Genomic DNA, 26,796 nt, shown 5'->3' with positions numbered 1-26,796 from the left:
ATCGAAATAGATCCTAGACTATCAGGAAGCAAGGTAAAATAAACATTAGGGGAGGTGGGAAAATAATTTTTAAGGAGAATATGCAGTGTCCCGGTTTTAGACAAGTAGTTGGGTAAAATGGGGTACTCATGTGTAACAATGTAAATTCCAGGTCTAACGCAAATTGTTGTTGCAAAAACTTTTTTGAAAGAACAAAAGTAAAGTTAAACACGAAAAATTCAATTAAATTATAAGACAGAAAGCATTTTTGTCTATTTTGTTTCTTAAAACACCTACTCTAATAAATAATCTTTTATACTCAATTTAAACACTTAATTAACAACATAATATCACAGACTTGTCTGAGAATTAAAGCATAGGCCTAGTAGGTAAAATATATTTCAATATTGACCGGAGGAGTTAAAAACGGCGACGACCCTATTTTGTACTACCCTCAACGTCTCCGTTTTAGCAGACAGTGGACGCTAGAAAACTTGGCGTCTCTTCTCACAGATGTAAGATAATCTATCAAACAGTAGGTCAAAATCAAACTTAAAAGTGGAAGAATCAATACTGTACACAAAAATTGAATGTTCAAAGGCAGTTTGATAAGACCAACACAGTATAAATGCAAAATCCAAAATATGGAACACAGTATAGATGGAAAATCGAAAATATGTATACAGTATAGATGCAAAATCCAAAATATGTATACAGTATAGATGCAAAATCCAAAATATGGAACACAGTATAAATGCAAAATCGAAAATATGGAACACAGTATAGATGCAAAATCGAAAATATGGAACACAGTATAGATGCAAAATCCAAAATATGTAACACAGTATAGATGCAAAATCCAAAAAATGGAACAGAGTATAGATACAAAATCCAAAATATGTATACAGTATAGATGCAAAATCCAAAATATGGAACAGAGTATAGATCAAAAATCGAAAATAAGTATACAGTATAGATGCAAAATCCAAAATATGGAACACAGTATAGATGGATGAACAATCGAAAATATGTATACAGTATAGATGCAAAATCCAAAATATGGAACACAGTATAGATGCAAAGTCCAAAATATGGAACAGTATAGATGCAAAATCCGAAACTTTTTCCACAAAAACTTGAAAAGTTTGTAGAAAAGAGAAGGTCAGTTGCCACGTCCACGAATCGATTCAAACTCGCATATAGACGGCGAGGAATGGTAGTTCCGCGTTGGGTGCCAGATGACAGCATTAATAATTGAGAAACAGAAGTCCCCATTTGACCCGCCGTCTCCGCTTTGGACGACTCTCCCCTGCTTTCACTGGGCGCGGTGACGTTTATTCTTGCCCAAATTTTTCTCGTCTTATATCAGTGACCTCTTTAGCACGACAACCAGGATGACTAAATCCCCCTCCCCTCTTAGCTACGTCTCTGGTTCATCATTATATTTAACAGTGTTTGAGGTCTATGTTTTCTAAGTATCCTGGCTTGATTCTACGTAGGTACACACCAAAGTTGCTTGGATGCCATTTTAAACTATAGGCCACTGTGCACAAAGTCGAAATTAAGAAAGGAAAACGAACTGGCCTAAAATATGAACAAAATATTTACACTGACACATTTCTTTCAGAAATTGTTTACATAAATTGAGAAAAAGTTAAGTCCAAGATGGCACAACAAATTTACGAAATTAAATTATTAATTTTCTCCTATCGGTAAGGAGGAAGAAGATGAAGACTTCCTGTTTCTAAGAAAAATCTATCTTTCTCTTTAAGTTTGTTACAACCTGTACTTGAGTTATGTTAGAATAAAAATAGATTGATAACCTTTTACTAAGAATTTTGCCTTAGAATATGATGTTAGGAAGGTAAAAGAAACTAAAGAAGGACTAAAATTAAATGATGTGACTCAGTTGTTAGCATATGCAGATGATGTAGACTTATTGGGGTATGATATAAATACAATTAAGAATAATGCTAAAATATTTTTCAAAACTGCAAAAGAGATAGGTTTGGAAGTTAACAAAGAGAAAACTAAATATTTGCTTACAGGCCGAAACCAAGTGTTAGGTAATAATCAAAATCTAATTATTGATAACAACTCGTTTGAACCAGTTTCCAAATTCAAATACTTAGGAGTAATATTAACAAATGAAAATTATATTAAAGAGGAAATAAAAAGCAGGCTTAATTCAGCAAATGCATGTTACTTCACTCTTCATAAACTTTTGTCCTCTCGTTTAATATCAAAGAAACTAAAAGTTAAAATATACAAAACAGTAATTTTGCCTGTAGTATTATATGGATGTGAAACTTGGTCCCTTACATTGAAAGAGGAACATAAATTGAGAGTATTTGAAAATAAGATAAATATTAGAAAAATATTTGGACCTAAAAGGGATGAGGAGACAGGTGAGTGGAGAAGGTTACATAATTTAGAAGTACATAATTTGTATTCATGTCGAGATATTATTAGAATAATTAAATCAAGAAGACTTAGGTGGGCAGGCCATGGTGCACGAAAGGGAGAAGAAAGAGGAGTTTACAGGATTCTTGTTGGGAAACCTGATGGTAAGAGACCTGTAGGAAGGCCAAGACGAAGATGGAGGGACAACGTTGAGATGGAACTAAAGGAAATCGGTAGGGATGGAAAAGAGTATATAGATCTTGCTCAGGATAGGGACAGATGGAAAGCCTGTGTTGCTGCAGCCATGAACCTTCGGGTTTAAGAAGGCTAGAGAGTTAAGTTTATTTTCTAGTGATATATAACAACAACAACAACTGTAATTTATTCTACATTCAGGTGAGATTTTTTCCCACTGAAAGGTGACGTCATTGATTCGTATTATTTTGGTTCTTTGAGTGCATTTAAAGAAATGACCATGTGCAGTTATTTTAATTTTAGGACACAAATTCAAGCAATGTACTGACATAAGTGAAACGACCCACAGGAAGAATCCTAGAATTGATCTTGGAAAATTAAAGGTTGATCTTAGCCATTATTGATCCATATTCTTAAAAATACAAAGGTTATTCAGGAAAAAAGGAACTTTTTGGTGTAAAACACAAACAACAAATCACGTGTGTAAGAAAAGTATAGTACAGAAACTACACACCTTACTGTACTTTTCCACATATTAGCCATATCCATTCAAGCATTTATCATAGCGTGACACCAGTTTGTTAATATCATCATTTCACTCGGTTGAGGCCAATGTATTCAACCATGTGTGACAGCGTCTTCGACACAAATATTTTGTTAGTGGCATATTGTTGTAAAACACAAGTCACATATTTTTGCACCATGAGCGATTGACTTGGTTTATTTTATTTCGCATTTCTACGATTTTTGGCTAATCGCCAAAATGAGGATGAATGATAATATGATGAAGAGACTCACAAAGAACACCTATTCCCAGTTTGAGATTCGAACTCTGGCATCGTAACGCGCTGTACTAATCACTCCGCCACCTAAGCAGGCCTTTTAGACAATGGATTTATGTTTATTTTCGAGTAGCACTGAGTCTCTGTGAAGCTATCAGCCCATCACCACTGAGCAAGCCCAGGCACCTAAAGATCATTAAAGAGAATGAAATAAAGGAGATTACTTATAACTAGCCCTGCTCCTATCACCCCTCAGTCAAACATATAAGCTGGCCAGATTAGTAAACTAACAAATTGTTTTCAATTGCGAATTGATCTTTATAGTTGGACTTTTTCGAGCAGGCCTCATCTCCAGGAAGGTATGAATTTGGAGCAAGCCCCGAGACCTACCGACCTCTTGGGTGAGAATGAGTCAAGGCAAGAGCTTAATAAACCTTTTCCTGCTCCCCCAAAATAGGCAATAGTTAGGCTGGGTAGTTTATTGAACTAACCGATCTCTAACTACGCACTAACTTGGATATAGTTGGACTCTCCCTCTCGCAATAAGGTTATTACATAAGTACACTATACAATCTTAATTTAAGAGACTTAAAAAATCAGTCTGAACATCGTACAAGGCGAGCCATTGATAGAAACAACTGTTACATTATTTCAACGGCGCACAATAATTTACATCAGATATATTCATTACGCAGTTACATAATATCAACCAAACATACGACCGACTTTCTTTCCAACATAGAACAGTGGCTCCATCTATACTTCCGCGGCCAACTTTATACCGTACCTTGGTGGTATCACACATTTCCCCTACGTGGAAACCTTGTTAGCTAGTTATTGCCTTTTCCTGAGCAATTTATGTTCGGCTATCACGTATATCTTCTTTGATGTTGCAACCGAAGGAGAGAAAGACGTGTACAAGGCTCTTGGGGTGCCTTGTTAGATCTTTGACAAATGCCTTGTTAATATGCAAGACAAGCTCGGTATCTCTCGAAACCATCCTCTTACGGTCTATCACACATGTATCCCTCCCACTCTCTCGTGGGCCCACTGTCCTGCTGCCGTTGGTGGTAGGGGCGGTTGGGAATGAGAGGAAAATCACGCATGAAACAGATGTTGTGTTCATATTCAACCTTCGGGCCCGCAAGGAGGCGTCAGGCATTCATAATGACCACAGAAATCTGACGTATGGCACAACCCGCCATTAACGATTTGTACCGTGACAGCGAAAGTTTCCGCGGTCACAGATTGGCCGAGGGAGATCGACTAAAGGTGAAATCTAGCTGCTGGAGCTTGGGAGAGGGGGGTCTAATATTGGCAAGAGGATATTGTCGGACGGGGTCCATTATTGCAAGAAATCCGTTCGTACACAAAATTTGGGAGAGCAATCTCACGTGACGTCATAAGAACGGATTTCTTGGGACTTCGTGCAAATGCATCTGCAATGTGCTGAACGTTTTCCTCTGGTGTTGGTGATCGGCCACCACCATGCCTCTTAGCGACAAATCCTGTCTCTAGAAACGCTGCTTTCCACGCCTTGATTATCTTGGCATCGGGAGGGTACTTGTGATACTCTGCACGAAACCGTCGTTGAACTGCCATAATTGATCCCAATTCTGCGTATCACCACACAGTTTGCGCTTTTTCAGCATTGGTTGTAATTTTCACTTTTCACCCCCTGGAACGATACAAAATAAACGAATCCTTACTATTCATTACCTATTTAAAATTTCCACAGCTAAGCTACCATATACCTCACTGTTCTTGCCTGTATATTATGCTTAATAAAAGTATTTGAAATTAGGGCGTTTCAATTCGGATACCCTGCATATATATATATATATATACACACACACACACGAGGGTTACCAAAAGTCATGGCAATCATTTTTTCCCACGATGATGCGGGTCAGGCAATAAATTTTAAAATATACAGTGGAGACACATGCAATGTATTGTGATGCCACTAGATGGCAGTGGCTGTCAAGACATTGAACTGAGGGATGTGTGCAGTAAGTGCGAGTTTAACAGTCGTGCAGGATTAATGAATCCCGGTGTGAACAGCGTTCTTATGTGAATATAGCAGTTCTCCGTTGAAGGAATGCGAGAGATTGAATGTAACACTGAGCTTGTGGAAGCTTTAGGAAACGATGCTCTACCATACCAAACTGTTGCGAGGTGAACAGGGAGAGAGGGAAGGATATGTATATATGTACAGCATGTTCAACTTAGAGGGATCGAGAACATAGGCGCCGCCACATAAGGGCAAGGGGGACACTTGCCCTCCGGAAAATGTCGACAGCAAATTTGCAGAGATATTACGTTCGAGCTCAACAAATTTGTGACCACATTGATGTGGTGACAAAATGACCTCGTTGCACTTCACGACAGCAGTATCGCGAAAATTGCCCATCAGAAAGTGTAGAAGAGTACTCGATTCACTTATTGCTGCCATACGATTTTCACCCGAGAACTAGCATTGTCTGGAAGTTTTCATTTTCATACCTAAACACCTCACACTATTGTCATTCGACGAGTACAGCAAGTTGGTAACAGAATTGGCAACTGTGCATTCCTATATACTCGATAAGCTGGAAGCTGAGGCTACAAGCTGCCTTTTTAAGTGGACCAAAGCAAACAAAGATTCCCTCATTCTGTCAACATTCGAAAACGTCATTCATACCGCTTCAGTAGCTACTGCTGCAAAGATTGCAATGACTGAACCGGCTACAGCGTGCTCTATCGAGAGATCTTTCTTTCAGCCAGGGTTGTTTGAAGGTCCAGGAATTTTTAATAAATTCGATTCCGGTCCAGGAGAAAAATCAGCAATCGTAAATGGTTTCTGGACCGTAAAGAACCGTTTTATCTATTTCAATTCGGTCCAGGAACCTTTTTACCAGATCAATTTAAATACGGTTCTGGACCTTTGGCAACCATGCTTTCAGCACAATACGACGCGGGAAGACATGGTTTATGATCAACCATGTCGCATGTGCCCGTGTGTTCGAAATAAATAAATGGTTGACTTCAGAATTGTGTATGTTAATCTTTTGCCGACTAAAAGTGCAAAGTGATCCAAACGTTCATTCCTCGGCAGAGAACCGAGGAGAATCGTCTCCACGTTTTTCTCCGGGATTATCTGTGTTATGTCGACTTCTACATGTAAAGGAAGAGGTATGGGTTCATAATTTTAAAATTGGTTCATATATTTGGCTTTGTGTTTCAAATGAAACATGCCTGCTTTTCGTTTAGCCCCTCCTGCCAAAATTCCTTACGGCACCCATGATCGAGAAATAAATACTTACCGTTTAAAAACCAAGGAAGATATTGTTATAATTTTCATTTTACAAGATACATAAACTTTCCGAGGGTATGCGCCAATAGTGAATACACATGCTTTTTTTTTTCACGCCAATGTGTAATGCGCGTCCAGAACACTTGGCGGGCGCTTGAATACCGTTTAGATGTCTGAAAGGCGCACACATCGAGTAACATTGACCATTTTCCTAAACTCGGAGAATTTCTACATCAAAGTATGTACAAAGTTTACTTAACAAACCATTATTTACACTTGAAACTATCAATTCTCGATCCCTATAAGCGAAACAGGCTGTATTATATACGAGAGACGTTCATAAAGTAATAATTATTGCCAAGAAAATATACAGTAAAGCACACGAGTTTTTGTGAATGAATCAGTCTTTCTTCACATAAACTCCATCCAGAGTGACACACTTCTCCCATCGATGTACCTACTTGCTCATGCAGTTGTTGTAAAAGTCCTGTGTCTGGCTGTCCAGGAAGACATTCACCGCAAAAATGACGTCATCGTCGTCATCGAAATGCTTTCCACGTAGGGGCTTCTTCATTTCTGGAAAGAGGAAGAATTCGATGGGTGCGAGGTCCGGGAAATACGGAGGGTGAGGGAGAATATCGAAACCAAATGTGGCTGCATGAGTGGCGGTCTCCTGAGCAGAATGGGAGGGGAGCGTTGTCGTGGAGAAGCTGCAGTCTTTTCGTCAGCATTACGTTATGTATTATGTTAAATACTGATCCATTACCAATGTTCACCTTCCTTGCAATGTTTGCAATGGTAATACGACGGTCTGCGAGCGCGAGGGACTCCACTTGCTTCACAATTCCGGGTTCCTCCGAGAGAGAAGGCTGCCCCTGCATTCTTCATCTTGGATACTTGTTGCACCACACTGAAACCTTCTATGCCATCTTACCACTGTGTCATATGATGGAGTATTCCGTCCGTACACCACCACAAGTTCATCATGGAGTTCAAGTTCATCACCTCAAACTTCAGCTGGCTCAACGGGCTGCGCCATCTTGGGTTTCTGGCCCTCTAGCGGTGTTCCGGAGAACTACTACGCGCGGAATGTGTACCAATCCGATAGCTTAAGGCTTCCCCACCGTGCAAGTTCTTGAAACAAGCTTGCAAATAAGAAACAACAATTTTTACTTTATGAACGTCCCTCGTATATGCATATGTTAGACCACCATTACTCCAATTCACTTTTTACTGCGTGTGCTGCGTCAGTCCAAGGATATAATTTCGGCCTGGGAATGTGTTGCTTTTGAGCTTCGATATCAATTTAATCATCTTCATCGCCGTGATTAATCAAAAGTAGCAGAACTGTGACATTAAACGAGAATGATGCAAATACAAGAGTAAAGAAATCGATTTCATGGCATTTTTCTTAGACATTTAAATTCTAGACTCCGGGAAAATACATATTTTATATAATTCTCACAAATTAAAAACGTATTTCGTTTTGCTTTGAAAAATAATACTTTTTTGTGCAGGTAAGGCAAACTTTATAAGGTCCCAAGCCACGTTAAGATTATGGCAATAGTATTTATACTGATAAAAGTTAATTTTCTCATACAAGCACAGGGTAATGTAGAATATCTTATGTAGTACACCCAGAAAAGCAAAAGGGTAGCTGGAATCGAAAAGCAAATGTTGTAGGGAACTTTAAAGAAAACGTTGCAAACGGGCGATGTTACCCAACTAATATGGGTAATAACGCCACCAGGTAAGGGCTAATAACGCCAAGTTCTTAAATTGATAGTAAATTAAGGACAACAATATTAAATCCTAATCAATAGTATTATATAGTTGTGGTGGAGTTCGGACAAATATCAATAATTTGTACAGGTTACAAATTATGATTTTTCGAGGAAAGGTTGCGAATGAAATGCGAAGCATTCATTTCAAATCTTTACTATAATATTATTGGAGAGTAAAAATTTCGGTCTTGAACGTTAGAAATCAAGTTCGGTGAGGCACACAAATTCTTCTTTTTCTTTTTTGTTAATTCAATACAGATTTCATGAATATAATCCATCATTGCACATCATACACTTTCTCGTAAGTTTCCAGTAGAAGTTGATGAAGATGCACTACCAATCGAATCGGAATCCTTCTTCTTTGGGAAGATATCTGCCGTTAGAATTGTGGAAGAAGACTATCCATAGCTTCAAGCACCTTTTCGGGTATACAGTTTGTACATATTTTTATTACCCCGGCTCACTTATTATATAATAATAATAATCCTTTGCGCAACAGCCCTGAAGGTCCTTGGCTTACCTACCGACTGCCGGTCTCTCTCCCACGCTTTCCTTCGTCACCTCTAAGCGTGCAGATCTGCAACCAGTATTGGAATAGTCGGGGGGTCAGCCCGACGTATCCCCAGCCGTTATAGTGGGTTTCCGGGACCGGATTACGCTTACTCATTCGAAGCTCCCCAATGTCCTCACGATGGTGGGTTGCCACCGGCCCTATACGTAGGCCGAATAAATTCCGACCAGAGCCGGATTCGAATCTAGGCCGTCCCGCAGCGAACGATCTCAAGAGGAGTGAACGTCCAACTACGTTCTTTACGAGCACTTGACGGTAATACCCCGTATGACGTTATTACCCCAAGCCAAAGGGGCCTTGTCTCCTTGCCAAAAAAGCACATTACTTTTAACTGCCATATTCTACCACGTGCAGATAATCAAGTCTATGAAACACTGCCTCCCAGTGTGTATCCACTTAATGCACTTAATCCACTTCTCAGAAATTTCAATGTTTATTTTTAACTTTTTTCTAATTTATTATTCCGCGTGAATAACGAATTTGCACGGTTTATATTTGTATTTTTCTCTTTATAAATCTATCTTTATAAAAATAATCGGCATCTTAAACTTCTTTAATACATTACAGATATCTCATTACTTGACTTTTAGGAACAAACTTCTGAAGACTATTAATCAGAGTCAGAACTGTATGCTGCCATCTGCTGGTATTCTTACGAAACTCTCCTTTCACCCGATTCCTTGAGGCACAAAACGCGGGCAAAAATTTCGACTCCGACTGCCCTGGACGTACCGCCATATGTTTCATTTCACATGAAAAGTCATATTTCTCTTTCTTTCTAAACGGGTTACCCGGCAGCCTCTCCCTTTTTTTAGGCAAATTTTGGCCCTGTTCGAGAAAAACATAGCACGTGGAACCTCCAAGTGGCTAAATTATGAAACCTCATAGCGGTGAAGAAAGCGAGCAGCTGTTAGCCATTGTTCTCTTTCCACATGTTGCTCATTTGCATCGGCTAGACTTTTAAATATGATAGGAGAGTTATCGTTGCGGATATATGCTAATTGAGATTCTCAAAGTCCCGGCGTAAACGACTTATTTGCGACAGAGTGCAAAAAGAAAGTGTCGGTAGTTGCTATATGCGACACCAGAGTGGGGTGGTTTTCAAGGTAGTTGTTGTGAGATGGGTAAGCAAGTTAATGTTCCAAAGACATATTACAGTGTCAGGAGATCATTGCTCGCTCCTATCTGTAGCATATTATCAGGTAGGAAATCTGACAGTTTTCCGTATTTCCTTATTAACAACCAACTTCTGTCGAAATAGCAACGAAACAGATAGTGGCAGGGCTCGAAAAATCCCGTTCGCCAGGTCGGCATGGCGACTAAAAATTTCAGCCTGGCGACTGTGATCTTTTGCTGTAATATTGCCGTTTTTTAAAGTTGCATTAACGAAATTTTGAAGATTCTAAGTTCAAATTGCAGTACAGCGAAAGTTCGCAAATTATTTTTTATCAATGTTGTAAACATTCCATAGAATAAGTAACAAATTTCTTACTCTTTGTTCCCAAACCCCTCATTCCCACTTTCTCACATGATTTAGCGATGTCTTGAATAGTGATGCTCAGCTTCTTATAGATTGATTGATTTTGATGGATTTGCTTCATTTTAGTTCGCTTTTTGTGCCACTTTTGGCTAATTTGCGAAGATGGTGATGAATGATGATATGATGAAATTGATGAATGAACACTCACAAATATCCATGCCCAGGCCAGGATTCGAACACGGGACCCCTAGCATTATAGCGTGATGTGCTAACCACTCTGCCACGGGGGCCGGATCAGCTTCTTATAGTATGCACAATTGCTAGTAGGTGCTTTCCTGGCGCCTGATTTTCAGAACTGGCGCCTAGCTCTGAAGAAGATTTTTCGATCACTGGATAGTGGAATATTTTTTAAAAAAAAACACTCTGTACGAAAGTAGTGCAATGATAATGATGATAATTGCTTTAGACTTACAGGTTTCACAATATTGTTATAGTTGTAGTCAGTTTACTAACCGCTAAGCATGGATATCTGTGTTTAAGGGTTGATAGGCAGCTGGGCTTGATCAGTGGTGATAGCCTTCTGGTGAAGTAGAGTCCTGTTCTAAAAGGTTTCATGCCGACCCCCCCCCCCCCCGTGGCAGAATGGTTATCACATCGCGCTACGACGCCAGGGGTTCCGGGTTCGAATCCCGGCCTGGGCATGGATGTTTGTCCATTCATCAATTTCAACACTCATAAACATCTTCGCAAATTAGCCAAATGTGGCACAAAAAGCAAAGTAAAATAAAGCAAATCAATCTGTAAAGGTTTCTTAATACACGACGAAGCGTTAAACGTCGTTGGAGAGTGGTTATATAAAATTATTAGTATTAACAGGAACATAGCCCCACCCCCAAAAATGGAAATTTGCTTCAAAATTATTTTCAGTAGTTGAATTCAGCTCTTGAAATATCACGAATATTAAAATTTTGCTACATTTCATATTTTTCCATTTTGTTTTGTGGTTCCCTCCCAAGCATCCCCCCCCCCTTGCAGCTGGAGGTGCGGGGCTCCCCTATGTTGGGAACGGATTTTTCCACAGTTTTCCTCAGTCACTTAAGGTGAATTATGACTTGGTGAGTCGTACAGTACCGACCACCTTAAGCTTATTGATTAGAACTAATAAAGAATTAGGAGATACTCGGATTGAACATAGCAATACGATACCTCAATGCATACTTTAAGGAACACGGGATTAATTTCTATGAAATGTTTTCAGAACTACAAGATATATGCAAAAAACGAAAAGCTGAATTTTCAATGAGTGGAAAAATTGTCGTCCAGTATCGGCCAGTCTATATTTCAAATCTTAGGTGGTGGTAACTATTGATAAATGCTTCAGTTTTATGAAGAAACTGTGAACTCTGTGTACACAGGTATGGTAGTGAACAAATGTGGAAATAAAGTCCGTTAAAACAGAGTTCAAACCACATTTTTACAATAGTCATAAAAATACAAAATATTTTCTTGGTCTACGCATTCAACATGTGCCAAACTCCACATTCGGTACACTGAACCAAACCTTCCTCAAAGGATTCTAGACAAATTATGCATTGTGCAGTTTCTAAAGTTGTCTTCTTATTTACTGAGGGGCATAAACTTATTGTCCAAGTCTTTCATATACGAAAGTAATTGTTTTTCCATTTTGTCATCAAACGTCTTCTTAAATCTGCCCATCTGAGGTGTCAGGTCCACATCCATACCACGGTGAATCTTTCTCAATCTATCTCCTAATGTGCTTCTTGGTAAACAAAATATACTAGCTGCTTGTCTTGCTGTCATTTTGTTTGTCATTACCTCATTTAGCGCCTCTTTCATGGCCTCTTCAGTCCATTTAATTCTTTCGTTGCCCTCCTCGTCTTCCATCTTACTATGAAAACAAAAGCAAGCAGGACAGCAGTAGGTGCGTACGAAATTCTGTGTGGTCGATACTGGACGACACTTCGCTGGCCGATACCGTACGATCATCAGGTGGTAAAAAAGATCCGATTACACGTTGCTTATAATCAATTTGCTAAACTATTTGCCGGTTTTCGTATCCTTATAGAATACCGATAAACTGAATCTGACAATAAAATTAAACACTTACCTCGAACATGAATACCAGGGCCCTAGAAATATCTTCTCACACGCAGTCCCATGACTCTTCACAGCATCACTGGCACAGCTCTCACAATACTGCGTGAAAGCGGGTGACCCCGAACTATAGCGCACGCGAATACGTACCCTTCCCTCTTACTGCCGTGAACTACTGCTATGTAGCGTCAAATGTCCGATACTGTAGGACGGCCGGTACTGTACGACTCTCCCAGAAGATTATTGACAATACCTCCCGCTTTTCATATAATTTAAGCCTCTCCCATACACACACACGCGCGCGCAAATACGACTATACACCCAATTCATTACATGTTCCACGCGACGTCGAAATCCTACTCTACAGTATATTGGGAGCTGCGGATGTTACGCAGCGTATTTTTTGTACACACCCAAACTGCAGCCAGGGTCGGCTCAAGATAAAATTTTCACCCGAGCGAGGTGGATTTTTGGCGCCTCCTAGTGTAAACTTTGCCCCCCACCCAAAAAAATTCTACCCGGATCCTCCTAGTTTCCAGCTTCCTCGAAAATAATATTAATAATAATGTTGTACATTCATCGTTTTAATGAAAAAAGGGGGCCTTATTGAATTGGATTGAATTGAATTGTTGTTTTAAGTCCACTTTATGCACAGAATGGCTAATCGGGACTGGACCTACAGTTTAAAGTGGGATCCGAACCACCATGTGCCTCCATCGGGTATCGAACCCGGGACCCTTTGATTACAAGGTGACGACGATACCACTGCCCCATCGGGAAGGCCAAAAGGGAACTATTCTTACAAAATTTAAGTACTGTTCAAGAACGCGTATTATAGGTATGTATTTATTTAATTCCTAATAATGGAATCGAAATAACAGCTTTTGAAATATACTTATTGTGGTACGCAGCAGCAACTCATCAATTCTTGCCTACAAAAACAACTCCAGAAGTAACGTTTTGGCGCCACTAAAGGGGGACGACTCGGTTTTGCGCCCCCCGGGCAGTCGCCCAGGTTGCCCCTGACTACAGCCATTTCATCTTCACTGTCTGTGTCCATCCAAAACGGGAAGCAATTAGTAAAGTCCGAGTGCATTCAGAACATCTCCAGCTGACTGCGCGAGTCTAGCCAGCGAGCCTACGAGCAGTGTACATCGTGAGCAATAGAGTTAGCTATAGGCGCAGAGTAGAGATGACGTCAGCGGTTCACTTCTTGATTGGAGGCGTCGGGAGTTATGACTCGCTCCCAAGGTGCAAGCGCAGAACGGCCAGAGCTGTTACGGAAATAATCTCACTCTACCGCCTGTTGCTGCAACGGAGCTCTAGATTACTGTACTTCCCGAGACTAAATCATCCACATCTGTCAGCGTACGAGTGACATGTCATATATCATGTTGAACGGTTGCTAAGACCAACACATGTTGACATCTCTTACAGCAGATATAGAACGAAGTTTCTACACAAATACACGTTTTCTGTCCTGTATCATATTCTCACATTACGCACGGTTAAGTAGACCGGTTGTAATGACCAACCGATGCTAGGAGTGTAATTTGTAACTTTGTAATATCTACGGACCACTCAGTCACGCCATTTTCGCACGTTTACTTCAATAAATTATACATTTTCGCAATGTGGGTGGTTCGTGCAAATATTCTGTTACAATTTGCTCTGAAGGAAACGCCCAGCTTCAGATAGAGGGTCTAGATATATTAATCATATTTTCTATGAAGGTGTCTTTACAACCTTGAAGCATTGGCGCGTTGTGGTCATGTCTTGAATCGTAATAAGTGCTGTGGTTGATGTAAATATTATGTGGCGGACATATTCGTGCACTCATAACGCGGTTCAAGTACAGGGGGAATTGCTATGTGGGCCTGTTCCAAATCCATCCACTGAAAGAGTGAGGTCGATGTAAACAAATGCGGGTGTCTTACAAGAAATCCTATTGGTCGATTCTGATGAGAGCCGTTCCGTTGAACCAATAGGCATCTGTTTCTCTCAAGGTCCTTGGTTTAATTACATTTACTTCTTACTTACAATGGACGAAGAATAGTAGCTTTTTTAAAATCGAGGAAGTGGGGATAGTTTTATTTTGTGGGTGGAAAACTGTTGTTTACCTACACAGAGAGAGAGAACCAATTAAGAAATAGAGATGGAGAAAGGGACTAACAATACGAACACTTATCTAAAATAAGTTAATAACCATTACATTGTTGACTGCAATGACAAGATGTAGTAGGTGTTTGGACTCGCATTCCAGAGATCAAATGTTCCAATCATGGTTACTAGATAACATTATTATTATAATTTGGATTCATTGTTGAGTTTTGTTTTAAACCCTTTTTATGCACAAATAACCTAATCGGGATTGGACCTACAGTTTAAAGTAGGAACCGAACACTATGTGCCTCCGCCGAGTATCGAACCCGGAACCCTTTGATGCATTTCTTTCAATAAATATTGAATGTAATAGTAGAATATTAAATAATATAAATTGGCTTATAGCTTAACACCAATGACTCACGCTAGATAGCGGGCGAACTCTAACAATAGAAAGATTCCAAAAATACAAACTTAGTGCAGATGTAAGGTTTTTTTTTAAAAAAAATATATATAAAATATTTAAAACTGGTAAACTACAAGTAATAATTAGCACTTACTTTCCGAACCACAGTTCAAATACAATCATTCTTTATGACTCTCAGTGGGGATACTTTATAAAATATTTGTAAGAAATGTACTTAAATAGTCATCGGCATCTATTTTTAGGATATAGAACTGGAAGCACTGCGGAAGAAAGTTTCGTTTCATTTTATCTTCTCCATGGCATCCTCTCCGCTTGCCAGCCCACACATTTCTTTGCAAAGAATCGGCATACAATTTCGAACGCACATAAATTCTTCTGCCCTCTATTTTATGGAAAGAGTCCGAACCGGACACACTACAATCGACCGTTTTAATAACATTTTAAAAAGCCGCCTGACCTCGGGGACCCTTCCACTTTTCGAAACTGAATACAGGTTCTGTCCGGACTCTCCCAAGTGTGCCAAAGTGACCATGACTGCCGGGGCGACCATTGTGCTGACCCCAGCCCGAGGCTAATGACCGAACACATGGCCCCGTCCATGCAACGCGGTAAGGTCCAACTTGAAAGGTAATTAAATGGAAAATCTGCTGTAAAGAGGAGGAGATTGAAAAGGAGAATTGAGCACCGCGTGTGTGCGCATGCGTTCCAAAAGGGCTCCATAGGTAACATCTGTTCAAGAAGAGGGAGAAACGCCAGACAAAAGGGGGGGCCCTATGGAAGTTAATAAGGTTAGGCTCTGAGGGTCCTCCTGGTAGTAGGAGTAAGATATCCTGAAATCCGAGAATGGTATTTTCCTTTTACCTTGGTTGTCTTTGGGCATGTGCCTATATAATAAAGGATCCTCCTCAATAAGCGATCCTCTTCAACACTCGACGGACGTTGGCACTGTTCTTGACCGTTGCAAGAAGTGTCTACAGCTAGACAACTAGATTCTTCTAAGGACAGCCGCTGTCGTTAGAGGCACCGCACAGGCTGGACATTACGTTTAACACCTTTGTTTGTCTTTGGAGTCTGTGTCAACGCGATTCTCCCGCCTTACGGTCCACACAGAACTGGAGGAATCGGCGTAATACGTTAACACCCGCTCTTCAGTCAGTTGACGAGAACGTTGTAAATCTTCGCAACAATGCTTTTTTTACAACAAACCTGACGCAATTGTTGCAGAAACAACCATAGGGGCACGTTCGCCTCAATGGCGCCAATTTGTTACCAAGAGAATTCTGGCTTTTCTTTCCGTAACAGGGTGTGCCCGACAAGGGGGTGTGAGGGCGGGGGCAAGCTGCAGTAAGAACACTTGCCCACTCTAAATACGCTCTGTCAACAAGAACGCAAGATAGATACCTCGCTATCAGGACATTGTGGGACGTGAAGCCAAATGCCGTGAAATCCGTTCTTTTGTCTGCGACAGAGGAAGACACGCAAAATACAAACATCCTTCGAGGGCCGCCATAAATTCCGAAGCTCAACAGCAATGGTAATTATTGCCTTTTCCGCAGATGGCAAAGGTTCTGGAAATTCTACAAAGGTTGCCGAGTTTTCGACTTACGCACCCGAAAGCCACCGAAGAGACGAGCAGATGACAGAGCTCTTGTTAATCAGCTCGTTGTGCAACAGCATTCGACAAGAGGAAAGTTGAATGGAGAAAAAGGGCAAGGTAGAACCGGCAAACATCAATTGGAATCTTCACCAGAATACTAGTATTTTCTGTAGTGTGATGTGAGCAAGCTTTTGCAATGGTGGCAGAAAGTGTGTAACGTGGCCAACCAGATGCAATTTGTAACAATCCTAGACGTACAGTCACAAGCAAAAGTGGGTTTACAGTACGTACATAAAAAGACAGTACATCCAGAGCTATCATATTTCAACCATTGATGGTACAGTGTGTAAGCCCATAGTGTAATATTGCTCATAAATGACGGATGTAGACTCAACAGACAGGTGACTCTGGAAGGTTCTGCCATTGGCTGGGCTTCTGCGCTGGTCGAGCGAGAAGTTTAGCGTGGCAGATCCTTGCCGACTACGAGAGACTTCTGACGTACTGGACACTGGCTGGACAGGCTGAGTATACTGCATTACAGTCTATCGCCCTTTATAGGCCCTCATGGCCGGGTGTAATTTACCTAAAGTCTATTGATTTATTTTAAGTTCTTAAAAGTGCAAGAAAAGGAAATTGTTTTAGTTTAGATTTTTTGGTGGATTGCTCCGGGTCATGTTGGCTGTGGGGGGGGGGGGATTTGGGCTGGGTTGCGATTTGCTCTGACTCGTGTAGCCTTTACTTACCGACTGCTGACTATCAAATGGGACAAATGAAACTAGGTTAACTGGGAGATAATCCATAGACATTTCTGTTGAATTAATTGTATTTGGAAAGTATAAGTACTAATATGTTTTGTAATAAATATTGGTAAACGAATATTAAGTTCCAATTGTATACTTTAAGTACCTAATATATGATCATCCACTGCGCCGATAAGACAATCCTCGTCTCACTTCTTTGGTATTAAAGGGGAAACAAGAGACGTAGAGGATTATAAGTGCAATTAAATGAATATAGATGTACTTAACCAAGATTTCCAACTCCAGGACAGGTGGCGCCCTGATAATTTTTTCAACTTGAGTTTGAAATCATCGCGTTCTTGTAGCTAGCAGCTAATTTATATCAGTCCTTCACAATAATTAATGCAATTTACTGTAACGAAAAATTAAATTAGATATAAATTAAGGGTAACATTCTTTTTTCTTCAGGGTTCTGACAATTGTCACGAAGAAGAAGATAAGTTAGCTGAACATAAGATTCTTTGTACATTGACGCCTCAGGAAAATGTAAGAACGTTACACCTAATGTTCTTGGTATATTGAGAGTTACCTTACCGATCTGTAACTATAACTCATAATTTTCATATTAGTTCAATTGGAAAATAAGTACAGGTGTAGACGATGAGAATTAAAGGTATATTAACAACATTTTTTTTCTTAATTGGCCTTTGTTAACTCATATGGTAGAGAGAATATACAAAATTATTGAGGCAATAACGAATATTACAGGGAGGATGGAAAATAATGATACGACAGTAATGTTAAAGATGATGAAGGAATTAACACAATACATTTTCGCCGCCAACGATACATATCGTCCACTTCTTACAGGACCACTCACTGGACACTTCCAAAAAGAGATAAGTTAATTACACCCTTCTCGCAAACGCCCACGTGATGTTCATATCATAACATGCGAACGTTGCGCAAGAGCCGTCATTACACTTGCTAACTATCTCGTGCATCAAGCAATTACCAAGGTATTTCTCAAGGTGGGGTACCATTCCCGTAAGAAGAGAGGAGCGAGTCTCTTCTTCAGAAGGCACGTGCTGGCCTCTGTAAGTATCTCATCTTATTTAATTGCTTGCTAAGGCATCATCTCTCATAAGAAGCAACAATGTAAATTACATGTTTCTTCTTTTTTTTACACTGTGGTTCAACCATTTGGCACCTTAAGAATATCGAACCTTGATGAGAGAAAGTGCTTTAGGCAAAAGGACCGACGATATCAATCCACAAATTCAAAACAAAAAAACATACAGAAGGGGAGAAGAGATGTAAGGTTTGCCATGCAAACTCCTAACCCTGAGGGCTCCCAAAGTTTCACCCAAGTTAATTTGGTCTCATGAACCAACGTAGAAGTATAAAGCTTTTTTTTACCCCTTTATGCTCCAGCCCAATTAGATGGATTCTCAAGGTCGCTTGAACACCTGATAGCCCAGAGTGTCTGCCTGCAGATTTCCCAAGAAGCAATTGAGCTGCTTGTTAGTTGAAGGGAGGAGGTCTGTCTGGGGAAAAGAGACACTTTTAACTTCCACAAATTATCTTGAAGCGTCGCTCACTTGTGAATGAATTGGCGTATGGAAGACAAGTTCTCTTTTTATCTTTTTTACCCCACCGAAGATTTGGAGTGAAACAAGGAATTCCATTGTGGCTGCAGGGCATGGAGGTCTTCAATGGTAAACTCCAAATAGTCGCCGACATTTCCGATCTTCTTTTTCGTTTCTTTCTCTGAAGCTTCTTGGTGAATGTAACAGGTTCGAAGATTGCTGCAAGGTCTGTTACATAACTGCCACCACGCATGTAAAACTGGGAGACAACTTATTCTAATTTCAGCGACTTCTGTTGTCTGTTTTGTCTGGATGACAAACATATCTTGCTTGTTTGAAAAGTGGAGTTTGCTTGATTTGCAACTTTTCTGTACAATTTCCTCAATGTCGATGACGATCTATAAGAAACATGTAACGAATTACACCGTCTTCTATGGAAGGCGGGCTTTCGTCACTGAATTAAGTGGAATTTGCACCAACAGAGGTCGTTGTCGTTTCAGTTTCCCTCCACATCCTATTTTGAGCACGCATGTGACAGACTACATACTAACGTATGTGCAGCATACTGTAACTAGAACGATTCCAGAAATAACAACGAGACGTATTGGTGACAATGGAGGAAAACCACCATTACTAATACCCTATAGCACACAATATATAAACAGGCGTCTGCATTTATGCTCTATGTGTTCCAATCCAACTTTGCACGAATAAGTATAAGCCATGTTTACTCATCTCGTTTTCGTGCCACCAATAATTCTGATGTTCAGATAAATTATGAGATGTTCATTTTTAGCTCACAGCAGCGAAGGTATTCACTAGTGTTCATTAAACGCTTACTTTACACAAAAACGTCTAAGATATCAACAAGTCACGTGCTCTGTGTGTGCTAAACCGATTAAATTTAGAAATGAACAGGATTTTTGATAGAAAGGGGGGGGGGGGGTGTAAGGAGTGGTCTTCTTTCAAGGCATTCAAGTTTCAACTTATTTCCACGGAGTGCATCCTGGACTGCATTCTTGCAGGCTAACGAAGCTCTGGCGTCTGCACTCACCCAGTATAATTATCTGTGGGGACTTGTATTATATCCCGTACATGTTTGCTTGTGATTGTCCTTTCATCAATTTCATCTCACCGCCATCATCCTTATCGTCACGATTAGTCAAAAGCGACAGAATAACCAAATCGATTAATCAAATTTACATAATTGAATAGAATAAAACCTGATTTCTTACAAACGAATGATGTGGGTTTTACTTTTCTGGAGACCAATAAATTCCTGGCCGATAGTGTTGTCCACGGGACGAGACGGGACAGGCTTTTAAAAATTCGAGACGAGACGAGATTGACCATGTGTCATGAGACAAACGAATATTTTCGAGACGAGACAGCATTTCCACGAGACTTCCACGAGACGAGACAGGCCAAAGTCTCGTCTCGTGGGCAACACTACTGGCCGACTTGAAAATTACATTCTCCTGGTTGCTGGATATGCGCGAGATTTTACTCAGAATCCGAAGAAGCACTAAAGTGTAAAAATTCAAGCGTCTTGCCACCGGGCTTCTGAAATTAAACAGATGTTCCCTTCTACGTCTGCGTTGAAGTTTTGAGGTTTCTCCAATCTCTACATGTAAGTCGATCTCTAAGGCAGCGGAGAAGATTAGCATCATGAGAAGAGAAGCCTGTGTGTGTGTGTAGTTAGAAAGAGCAGAAGCGGATCGTGTGGGAGATAGAAGGGGCTTAAATGAAGTCTTCCTGCTTCTTGAGAAAAACCACTTCAAATGTGGCAGGTTATGATGAATCTTGTCCTGCATGATATGAGTTTCTTGTTAGAGGAGCTTGGTTTCGGATACCGCGTCATGAAAATCTTCTGAAATTCCCACCCTTACCAAAGTTCATCCACAACATCAATTAAACGAATATTTCGCATCTAAACATTCCATGGATATTGGACTATTTCAAAACTGCAATATTGGACTATATGGATTGATCAAGTAGCGTATTCACGACTTCATTTCGGTAGCAGGGAGGGGGAGGGTGCTGGGTCAGATTCCGGTTCATAATATGGCACTTTTGCACATGTAGACAGTTATATAATACTTCCCTGCAATGAAACTTTTCAAAAATCACTATTTTTTGCAAATTGCCTAATGTAAGTTAAACTTCCAATATTATACGAGGGTATATACTTCCACAAAGATGGGGCGAGAAATTTCTTAAGAGTGATGAGAGAGAGGAGGGTATGCCTTGTTTATTTAACAGTCAGCTCTGTAGTTTGCAATCTTTTCTTGTATTCAATGTGTGTGTGGACTCCCCTCCTCCTCCTTTCTGGTCACGTCATGTGATATCCAGTCTAATCTGGATCAAATTTAATTTGCAGTTTATTACAAATATTGTTTTGTTAAAAATGCAGCATATTTCAGCATGAATGTCAAGTTGCCGTCAAAACTGACGACTTAAAAACTCTACATAGGAGGAAAATTACAATAAAAATTATAGTCTGTCACGGGAGTCTGTATAGCAACGCAACGCCGTGGATAACGGCAAAAAAGGGGAGAAGGCGAGTGTCCAGAGCAAAGCAGTGCGCGCTGCTGAAAACAGCTGGTAGCTGTAGCCGAGTTTCCTCTTCTTACTCGCGTGTTTTCACTGGTCGAACTCTCTCGAGTCACTACGTGCTCAGAGGAGCTGATTTCTTTTACTTGCTTAACAGACTCTGTGACAGAGTACAGCCGCATGTTGCTACTTCCGAATGCTGATTGTGAATACTGGTGTTACGTCAGATTTCTGTATTGAGTTAATATTTCAATTTAGATTTGCGCTTGCAGAACTACTGCCTGAATATTGGAGAGAACATTTTCTACAGTATCTTTGATCTTGCGCAGGGAGTAGACGAAAAAACAAAAAACAAATTAAGTACAAAATAATTCAACCAAAATTTATGAACAAGCACCGCAAAATTGTTACGTCGTAATAGATCAGTTCACTTCAGCTCCAAAGTATTCGAAGCTTCAGCGTCTTCATTTCGCCAACTTCAATTACATTCTCCCAGATGGCGCTCTTTTTGTTTTACAACCACATTCGACAGAAACAATTTACGAGCGAACAATGAGATAATTACAACGAATGAATAAGGGGAGAAAAAAATCCGATCGCCTTTTGTCGCTGCGAAAGGGGCAAGTGCCACCCAATATCAACTTTGTCTTCTGTCCCTTGGGAGTCTATCCATTGTTGTCTGCGCGGATGACGGGGCATACAAGTAAAAAATATCCAAGGACAGTTCGAGAGATGTAGGATTCAGAATTCTAATGCGCAATTTTGGAAAAAAATCATGGTTTTATAGAGGTAGCGTGTCACAGAATAATCACGCATCTCAAAGTAAACCTCTTTCATCTCCGATCGTGCTTTTTTTGCTCCTTTTTGTTCCTTTGAGAGTCATTTCTTGTTCTCCCTTCATTTGCTTCCCTCCGGGCACAATCTTGGAGACGCACGCCGCTAATTTAATTTGTAACGTTGACAGAAATTAACAACCAAAAAAAAAATCGTTTTACAAACGCCGACTTACCTTGGGAGACTTGCCAACCGCACCCAAGGAGGTCCTCCAACGGCAACTTGTGGTGGGTTGTTGAGTCGTGTCTGTCCAGTGGTGTCAAATCGGGACCTGCAAGAGACAAAAATATAAAATGTTACGTATATGCATGGGTACCTGGGGGAAACCCTGGGGGGTAAAGGCGGTCAGGGGCGTGATGCTGATCACATCACCCCCACTCACGACCGGATCAAGAAAGTGTGGGGCGTTACCCCCACACCCCCTATACGCCTTCATGGCGTGGTGCTATGCACAGGGGAACACTTTACCTTTTTTTACGTATATGCATGGAACCAAAGACTGAAAGTGACTTAAGATGTCATGAGCGTAGGTTATACTCCTATTGGTCCCCCATTGTTAACAATCAATACCATATCCATGATTATGAAGTCTTAAGCTTAAAAGGATACTGAAAGCAAAAATATATTGATCTAGTAGAAAATGAAAAAGATAATTTTTAATTGATTTAGTTTATGTAACGTCTCATTTCTGCCAGTGTTGGACAATCGTGACGATACGGATGAATGGCGAAAAGATGAAATGGATGAAGGGACAATCGCAAACATATGTGTGCCACAACACAGGTCCCACAAAGGATTATACTGATCGTGAGTCCATACGCCAAAGCCTTGTTTGTCTGCAATCTTGCAGTTATCGGAATGAACTATGTGTGCTTTCAACTGTACAGAAGAGTTGGCACATCGGATTAGTAGTAAAATCACCGTAGGTTCCATCCCCAGCACCGGTAATAAGATGTTCTCTCTTAAAACGTAGTGTTTGAATAAGTATAGATGGATAATTTCCAATTAACATTGCACGTTGCCGACCTCCGTACTAGAATGGTCCGACGCCAGATGTTCCGGGTTCGAATCTCTACACGGGTGTTCTTTGTGAGTGTCCATTCATCCACATTATCACACATCCCCATCTTCACGATTAACCAAAAGTGGCAGAACTAACTAACGCACTCTCTAGCCTTCTTAAACCCCAAGGTTCATGGCTGCAGCAACACAGGCCTTCCATCTGTCGCTATCCTGAGCAAGATCTATATACTCTTTTCCATCCCTACCGATTTCCTTTAGGAAAAATCCGAAGTAAAATAAATCTATTCAATCAATCAAACAATGCCATACATTGAATTTAACACTATTAATAAATAAAGCAATATAATTTGTTTTCCTTCGATAGGAAAATTTGAACCCAGGACAGCAACGATCAGTGAATAATGGTACTAAAAAGCACATAAGAAGCATATAATAGCAGAAATAAGCATGTAAATAGGTTAGGCAGGTCAGGTTTGGTTAGGAGCGTATATTCCAGGCTAGTTAGGCTATCTGCGAAGCCTGAGGCATAGAAAGTAAAATACTGAAGAGAAATCTCTTAGAAACTGTGTGAATTAACCTGATTTCAAAAAGGAGATAATGGCGAGTCTGAACTTGGCAACCTGAATTCTTAGGAGTTGGCAACCTGAATTCCTAGGAGTTGGCAACCTGAATTCTTAGGAGTTGGCAACCTGAATTCTTAGGAGTTGGCAACCTGAGTTCTTAGGAGTTGGCAACCTGAATTCTTAGGAGTTGGCAACCTGAGTTCTTAGGAGTTGGCAACCTGAATTCTTAGGAGTTGGCAACCTGAGTTCTTAGGAGTTGGCAACCTGAATTCTTAGGAGTTGGCAACCTGAATTCTTAGGAGTTGGCAACCTGAGTTCTTAGGAGTTGGCAACCTGAATTCTTAGGAGTTGGCAACCTGAGTTCTTAGGAGTTGGCAACCTGACTACCGTTGGGATGGCAACGTGACTTCCTTGAAGACGTCAAGAATGGCCTAGACTTCCACCTTTCTCCATAACTAGTCCATATCTTAGACTCAGCATACGCCACTGGGTTTGGTGGTTAGTTGTATTTCAAAGTAGCTAAGGCTGTCGCTAGCTGATCGTCCAAAAACATCTTTTCCGGCCACAAAAACAAGCGAAATTAGACGAAAAGGGCCTCACGATTCCTAGCGGTGGGTTCGCCCATGGAAGTAACCTTGAGAGCACCCATACCAATGTCTGAAGATGACACCAAGGCCCATCATGCAACACGATGTGTATCGAACCAGGAGAACTTTCCATGATAATAGCGTCCTTGTCTTCCCTTCCAGACAGCATCGTTTTGGGGGTCCCCGTTGAAAGGAGAGGTAGAAAGCTTAGAAGAAGAGAAAGCGAAAAAGAAACTGCAATCAGGCAAGGAAGAGGACATACAAACGAGGAAGAAGAGAAGCTCACGGATTTTCTGGATATCATCTTTCAAATCTTCCTCATTCAGCGCGGTGCAAGCGAAGATAACCATGTGGATGAAGCATCCATAACAAAAAAGAGAACTTTTTGTGGATGAAATGTTTGGGGCGTCTGGGATTTCTGCTTTCACGATCGCGGTTGTAAACCTGACCCTGCGAGATGTAATGTGAACAATGTCTACAAACGAAGGATGGCATACCATGGCTATTGTGGGCAAAGAATAAACGTTGTTTTTCTTGCAAAATGTAATATTCTTCCTTGGAGCTGAAAGGTATGGGTGGAAGAGAAGATTTTTTTTAATGGTAACAGTGCAGTTGGAGAACATTGTCCTTATTTTAGTTATGTAAATTAAGAAATATCCTAGCAAATATCTTATTTTAGCTGAGTTACGTTTCTGGTACCTCTGCGTATATATCTCAAGCACTTTTGGTGACAACTCTGTCGCATATGTTTAGTGTGTCTTCTAGTTTTTCATTCCACGTGTAATGACGTGACATACCACGCTGCGGAGGTAAAGGGGTTCAAATCCCGGTGTGTGCCCGGATGTCCCTTGTGAAGTCCTTGTATAAATTTCATAACATCATCACTCATCTTCATCGTCGCGATTAGTCAAAATTACCAGAAAAGGCGACGCTAGATAACAAAAATACGAATATTGACACTTGCCACTGGCTTTTATAAAAAAAATATGATTGTTTTGCTTCTCTGCCACTTTGGCTAATCGCGTCGATGAGGGCGAATGGCGATTGATCGACTTGGTTTATTTTACTTTGCATTTCTACCACTTCGGACTAATCGGAAAAATGAGGATGATATGATGAAATTGTTGAAGAGACACACAAGGAATGCCCATGCCCAGGCAGGGATCCGAACCCGGGACCCCTGTTGTCGTAGCGTATTGATGAATGGACAATCACAACCATGTATACCCTGTCCCAGCTAACTGTGGAGCAAGGCCGCGCATAACGGCAGAGAAGCGAAGGAAATCGAGTGGCCAGAGCGAAGCAGTAGATGCTGCTGAGAAGGGTGGTAGCTGCAGTCGCTTTCCCCCACTCCACGCAATTCCGTTCCTCTTACGTGCTCATTGGTGGAGCCGTCTCGCGTCAGTACTTGCGCAAAGACTTGTTTTCGTTTGCCTGCTCCACAGTTAGCTGGGACAGAGTATAGGGATGATACAACATGAGCCCCACAGAGGATTAGCCTGGCTGTAGGTCCACGCGCCAGAACCTCCCTGGTCTGCAAAGTGCAGTTCAGGGGGTACGACGTAAAGAAAGGGTCACCACCTTTCGCAGACGAGATCGCGAGCCGACCACTCGACGCACCTGGCCACCGAGGCGGCCAGAAAGACTGACCAAACGCACAAAAAAGGCAATGAGCGCTCTGCAAACACAACTCGAGTCACGAGGTAAAAGGTCTTCCAGCACGTGAACTTTCCTTCTTACGGATCTTGCCAGGGTTATTGGGTAACCGACGCGACGGCGTGTACAAGATGGCTGCGGCACGTACGATATGGCTGCATTAATGGCTGGATACGCAGCGGGCATAATTGAGTCGAAGGTTTTATTGCAGTCGGAACGCACGCCGTCTGGTGGAACCTTTGTCCACGGCGCGTTCCGAAGAGAGCTGGCCGGTTAAATGTCCACTTGCGTTTATGTTCTCGTCGGACACACGTTCATGTCATAACACAATGCAAATCTTTATTTTTGTTTTGTTTGTTGCACGGCTTGCTTTGTTGTGCATTTCTGCCTGCAGAATGTTGGCGATAGAAGAAAGGAGAGGGCTCTCGGCGGCAGTCTCTACAATAATTCGGAAATAACTATATTAAGGTAAAGCTCTTCCCTGTGCAATAATGCATGTAATGAAAGGGGTAAAGGGAAG

The 26,796-nt window shown here is 40.9% G+C and overlaps 1 long non-coding RNA gene across 1 annotated transcript in view; it reads right to left on the bottom strand.

The window, feature by feature from the left end:
- LOC145985673 (uncharacterized) overlaps positions 1-26,796 on the bottom strand; it is a 678,988-nt gene that overhangs the window by 398,863 nt on the left and 253,329 nt on the right. The window contains exon 4 of the long non-coding RNA XR_014441427.1: positions 22,623-22,718. This is a non-coding gene — a long non-coding RNA (uncharacterized LOC145985673). The remainder of the gene's footprint in view (positions 1-22,622; positions 22,719-26,796) is intronic.

This window comes from Lepisma saccharinum, chromosome 3, assembly GCF_977018435.1.
Source record: "Lepisma saccharinum chromosome 3, izLepSacc3.1, whole genome shotgun sequence".
Taxonomy (NCBI): Eukaryota; Metazoa; Arthropoda; class Insecta; order Zygentoma; family Lepismatidae; genus Lepisma; species Lepisma saccharinum.
The sequence above is the reverse complement of the archived record's forward strand: the minus strand, read 5'-3'. Positions and strand labels throughout refer to the sequence as shown.